The 5,899-nt window shown below is 44.3% G+C and overlaps 1 long non-coding RNA gene across 1 annotated transcript; it reads left to right on the top strand.

Moving 5' to 3' along the window:
* Nucleotides 1–1,327: 1,327 nt before the first annotated feature.
* Nucleotides 1,328–4,796, top strand: LOC102384183. Its single transcript, XR_323399.1, has 3 exons — nt 1,328–1,395; nt 4,048–4,211; nt 4,479–4,796. It is a non-coding gene; the product is annotated as an uncharacterized LOC102384183 (long non-coding RNA).
* The last annotated feature ends 1,103 nt before the right edge of the window (nt 4,797–5,899 follow it).

Here is a 5,899-nt window from a genome sequence, read left to right as displayed (position 1 = left end):
TCCCTTCTCCTGGCCTCTGTCCTCCCTTCCCCTTCCCTACTCCCTTCCCTCTGAAAAACATTTCCCTGTGTGAAGCTGTTGGCTGCTTTCCAACCTCTAGTGAGATGAAGGATCCCTGGCATGAGCTCAGCTCTGAGTTCCACAGGGCACTGTAACTGCGGGTACCAGAGCTATAAAATCTTTAGTGTCTCTAGGAATGATGACTGTAAATTCTTCAGAAGTCCCACCATGGGTGTAAAGATTTCTCCCTTCCTTCCCCAAGGCTCCATGAAAGGGGCTCTGCAGTAAAACAAGCAGCTCACACCTCCCAGGAATCCCAGATGTGAACACATTGACTTTTACCTAGGAAAGGGATGCCAGTGGCTGAAGACCTGAGGCCTGATTCTCACACTGAAATTAGTGGGAACTCTGCATCTCACAGGGCAGGGAACTGGGTCGACCTTTGGCCACTTGAGTTTTTTCACTTTAAAAAAACCCACAATTAACCCAAAGAAAATTTGAGAGAGAGAGAACTTACTTCTGAGTGTTGAGCAAACAAAAGCACCTGGAGAGCATGTCCCTAGCCCTCAAAGGATTTTGCCATGGCAATGAGCTACAATAGGTATAAGGATGGGGAATGCCTTAACAGGTGTGCTGTGGAAAAAATGTTATTAATGTAAGTGTGCCTTGGGCTGGAAAAAGTTGGGAAGCACTGGTGTAGATGTTCCCTCAGAATTGTGAGGCAATCAAAGTTGTACTGGGGATGTCTAATGTAGCTTTACTGTCAGTGATTCTGAATTCAGTGAGTCCAAACCTATTAAAAAAAATCCAAAAATACTGTTATCTTCTTCCAGGCTTATAACTGTACCTGAGATCAACCTGTTTGGTAGATCTCTTCCTGCCCCTCATACCAATGCCCAGTATTAAGATCTTGCCATGGGGACAGAGCTGAGGCCCTCCCAGGAGAGCAGAGAATCTACCTTGCTCTCCTATGCCTGCCTGGCTGAAACCTGGTTATTCTCTGTCAAGACAGCAACCATGGCCCAAAACACCCAGGTAGGGAAGCTATGGAGTACGAAGGGGCCATCGTGACACAGTCATTTTTCTGACCCTGAGCATAAATATCTGGGAGTTGGACCACCTGGCTTCTATTAAAAGCACCATGAGACTAAATTCCTGGGAACAGCCAGCCAATGAAAAGTCTGGAAAAAAGACAGCTGGGATGATGAGTTAACAAGGGAATTGCAGCAAAGGTCGGCTTGTGCACACAGCTATCAGCTGAGTTGATCCGATGCTGCTGTGTTGAATCCATATCTTAACCTTAACAGCCTAATTAGGGAAAACCTCACCAAAGCTGGGTCTACTCTTCACAACAGGCAACCATTCAGTATGTAGCAGGAATTGAGCAAGACATTGGTAAATGTCCTTTATTTGCCTATATTTTTTTAATCTAAGAATAAAGATCAGGGGGTTTATGGATCAGTTTTTCTGTCTTATAGGTCACACTATGGATTTGTTTCAAATGGCAAGTGAAGATGAGTTTGTGGTTCATGTGTCCATCAACTGTGTATATGTGCCCAAGACTGGAGCTGGCAGGGGTGCTGCAGGGCAGGAGTGAGGGGCACTGCCAGAGCTGTATAGCAGACAGCAAGGAGCTTTGTGTCTTAGGGATTATATGAATTTGGCAAAGCTGCATGGGGGGGTGCTCTGGAATAGGCGGGGTGGCTCAGGGCAGTGGTACTGGAAGAGTTGTGTGGGGAGCTCAAAGCTGGAAAAACAAGGGAAGCTGGAGGGCAGGCACGAGGGGTACCAGTGGAGCTGTGTGTGGGATAGCAAGGAGTTTTGTATGTCAGGAATGAAGTGAATTTGGCAGAGCTGTGTGGGAGGCTTTCATAGCACCTGGCTCTCTCTGGCTACCATTAGAACAGTAAACTCACTCAAAATGTAAAAAGACTATAGTGAAAGTTGCATGACTCTTTTGTTCTGCCTTTTTCCCTTGCCCTTGCCATTGCCAAAGTCTGCACTCTCCCTTACTTTAAGAGCTGCAAAGCAATTTTCCACCTCCCCACTTAACTGTGAACATTCACAGTCCCCTTTCATCTTCCTTTACAACCTTCATCCTGGTGGGGTGCTTTAAGTGTAGCCTAACTTCCTCTCCTGCTGTTGTTACCTCCACAGTGTCTTTGGGGTTTTCAGCATTCCAGGCCTATTGTTTGCACAGCACCATAGGGCTGAACCACGGGAGCTGATCCATAATCATTCTATTGGTTCATTGGTACTCCCCAGTATTGTCTGAACCTGATGCAGTTAATCTATCTGTTTTGCAATAGAGGGCATGGGGGCAGATTTTATTCCACTTATTTGGTATCTAAAGCGGACTTAAGTGTCCAAGTGGAATTCTATTTTACCCTATTCAAGTCATGAAAAAACAATTAATGCATCTACTTTTGTAACACACTAACATCTGGCCCTTAAGACTGAGTCACAGAAAAGCAGCAAGGAGTAGGAGGACCCACTCATCTTTTGCATTAACTGTTTTTCAGGGCCTTGAGTGAGGTGAAATAGAATTGCAGTTAGGTGCCTAAGTCCACTTAGGTACCTAATAGGTGGGACAAAATTTAACCCTGGATGCACTCTTGTACCTTCTTTCTGTGATGGGTAGAGTTGTAAATCAGGCATCAGGTGAGCAAATCAGTGTAGCATAATGGATAGAACAGTAGGCCAGGATTTACAAGACCTAAATTCTAATCCTCACTGTCCACTGGCCTATTTGGTGATCTTTGGCAAGTTATTTCCCATGGTTGTGTGCCTCAGCTTCCCTATCTGTAAAATGGGGATAATACCAACCTCATTTGTAGGGTGCTTGGTTGTCTGTGGGTCAATAAAGAGCTTTATAGTATTGACTTTAATGTAGGTATAATAGCCACCCTTTTGGCCAATATACAGTGGATTGAACTGCGGATGCCCAGATCTAAAAGTATGAGTTGCTCCAGCTTGAACTCTATAGCTAAGGACTGTTGCAACTGGTATCTTTGGTGGATGAGCACAATGTGGGACTTGTAGCACACATTCAAGCTTGTGGAGTCTACCCAGGCAGGTCAAAAGACTCCCTAAGGTTTACTGAACCTCCTCAGTAAAATAAACTTTCCCAGTACTCATCTCTGAGTTTGTCTGATAAAGGTCCTGGCTTATATGACTTCTGTGAAGTCAGGACCTTCCGAGGAGCTCCCTTTGAAATGTCCCAACTGCTTCTCAGGTAGGTGGGTGGAAGCTTACTAGGATAATAAAAGGTCATTCTTCAGGTGAGGGGCAGCACAACAGATCACCACGTCAGAAAGGAGGGATCCAGAGAAAGACACAGAGCAGCAAACCCAATCCCAGGAAAAGCCTGTTCCTCTGAGGAGTCTTGGAGCTAAATATGCCAGATCAACAGCCCTGGATACTTGAAGTCCTGTCTTAACTCTTGTCCAGGCCCCCACACAGAAACAGTGTCAGCTTCCCCATAGAGTAATGTATGAATGAGCAGGCACAGATTCTCTCTAGAGATGAGAGGGTAATTCAGCCTCTGTGGCCCATCAACACTTGACTTCTCAACTGAGACTGTCAGAGAGAAGACCCAGTTAGCGGAAACTTAAGTGATGGTGTTTGTGATGGAAGCCACAAAACTCCTTTCCACTAGGCCACCAAAACAAGCATTAGATGTTAATGACTTTCGATCCCTCCTGACCCAGGTTGGCTTTGAAATGGCGACCCAGATGCCAAAGTCACAGTTGCAATGTGGCTTTGTAATGACAGGATTCTAGCTTGAATTCCAGGCACAGGGGCTTTGACACTTCTGTTTGTTTTCTTATTTAAGAAGTTCAAGAGAAGCTCAAGGCTTAAAAGCAAACCCTTGAAAGCAAAGCATTTCTAATCACATAAAAGTGTCTGTGCAGGCCAGGGCTGAAGAGGGGGTTTGTGACTTTAATCTTTGCATATCCTTTTCTTTCTTCAAGCATCTCTCTCACTCACTCGCCTATATACTCTCTCTCTCTTACATACACACACTGCTTTCCCCATCTTCAATAGCATAATACTCCAAGAGAGAGGGAAGCAGAGGAGGAGGAGGAGGAAGCCAGCCTGCCTGCCCGCCCCCATGCTGAGCCCAAGTAGACTTTGTGAGAAAGCTTCTCTCCATCTGCAGCCCAGCCCGGTGGGAGTCAATTAATTCTGAATAACCTAAACCGACAGAGGTATTTGCATTCACAACCTGACTGATGACCGTATAAAATTGATTTATGAATTGAAGTGCTTCCCCTCCCCTTATCCCCGATTCAAGCCATAATTGATTATATGTGCTGCAGCGAAATTAAAGAAAAGAAAATTAAAAAAAGAAAAGGAAAAAAGGGAGGCCCCACAGATGCAGCTCTATATTCTCAAGGTTTCCTGGGATTAGCCGATCTATTCATCACTTATCATTTTTTATTTAAAAACTTGCTTCCTCTCTCTCCCCCTCCAAGCCCCCCGCCCCTTCCCCAGGCACCACCACAACCTTCCGCTCCGGGATGCAGCCTAGTGGCTATACAGAGGGAGAGTGATGGGAAGATACAGTACAACTGCCAGCAAACTGTCAGCTTGGCTTTGGAGTGGAAGGAGAAAGAGTCTTAACCCCCAGATCCTTGCTTTTAGGGAAGCAGAGCTCACTCTCAGGGCTGTGTGTGGAGAAATAACACTGGAAGTCCTCTGCTGGGCTGAGATGTGAGCACTAGCTTAGCTCTATGCATTGTGAATGGCCCCATTGTGCATCTTGGTAGGATGGAAACCTCACTTCACCCTTCTGCCCAACAATCTCTAGTATTAGCAATACTTTTATATAGTGCTTTTCATCCACAAATAGCCAAGTGCAGATGAAGAAGCATGTAACGATAGACGCATGGGAACTGTCAGATTGGGTCAGACCAATGTCCATATGTCCATTGTGCTGTCACCACTAAGTGACTAGTGTTAACTGCTTCAGGAGGGGACGTAAGAAAACCTCCTGTAGGATTCTATAGGACAATCTGACTGGAAGGAAAATTTACTCCTAACCCTCAAAAAATAGCAGTTGACTTAAACCCTGAAACAGGATGGTTGATGCCCCTGCTAATTTTCTGAAATTACTCTTAAAACCCTAGATATTATCATAAAATCATAGAGAAGTAAGTTCTGTTCTGTTCTTTTCATTTACTCGTTTCTTCATCATTCAGTATCATTATTCCCATTATACAGAGGGGAAAATGGAGATACAGCAAAGTGACATGACTGTCAGATTCATGAAGCTAGTCAGCAGCAGAGTCAAGGCTTAGTTGTAGGGCATCTAGCTCCTGCTCTAGCTGCCTTTTCTTACTGCCTCTTTCTAAACTGTTTACAAACATTAAAGTGTTAAGCCTTTCAGACAGAGGCAGATGGGGTTTTACCAGAATGGAGTAAGGCAAATTCCATACGATATGAAACGCACTTGGGCTAAGATTTAATTTCAGTTCCAATACCCCACAGAGTTCTCTCAGGCTCATGGGCCTTTGGAATAGGAGCAAAGAAGTTTGGATCAAATCTGTGCTCTTCCAAAAGTCAGGAAGGTTTGGATCCTGGGTTTGATTTGGGTTCATGCCTGGCTGAGAAGGCCCTTAATCATATATTTGTGCATGACTATTGTTAATTATTATTATTATTATTATTATTATTATTAAATATCCCTTTGACAGAGAAGAATACCAAGGTACAGAAAAAAGTAATTTTGAAAAATATTATGAGTAGCTGGAAATCAGCATCCTCTGAATCTCAGCAATGACATTGCTAGTGTGATGCTATGACCGAAATCTAACTGAACATAGATAGAGGTTCCTAAAGTGCCTAAAATCACAGTTTGTAAATTCAATGATTTGTCTGATGAGGATGTGTAAGG

The sequence above is a fragment of the Alligator sinensis genome, unplaced genomic scaffold (assembly GCF_000455745.1).
Source record: "Alligator sinensis unplaced genomic scaffold, ASM45574v1 scaffold343_1, whole genome shotgun sequence".
NCBI classification, from domain to species: Eukaryota; Metazoa; Chordata; order Crocodylia; family Alligatoridae; genus Alligator; species Alligator sinensis.
Note: the sequence above shows the minus strand (reverse complement) of the source record. Positions and strands in the feature narration are given on the sequence as shown.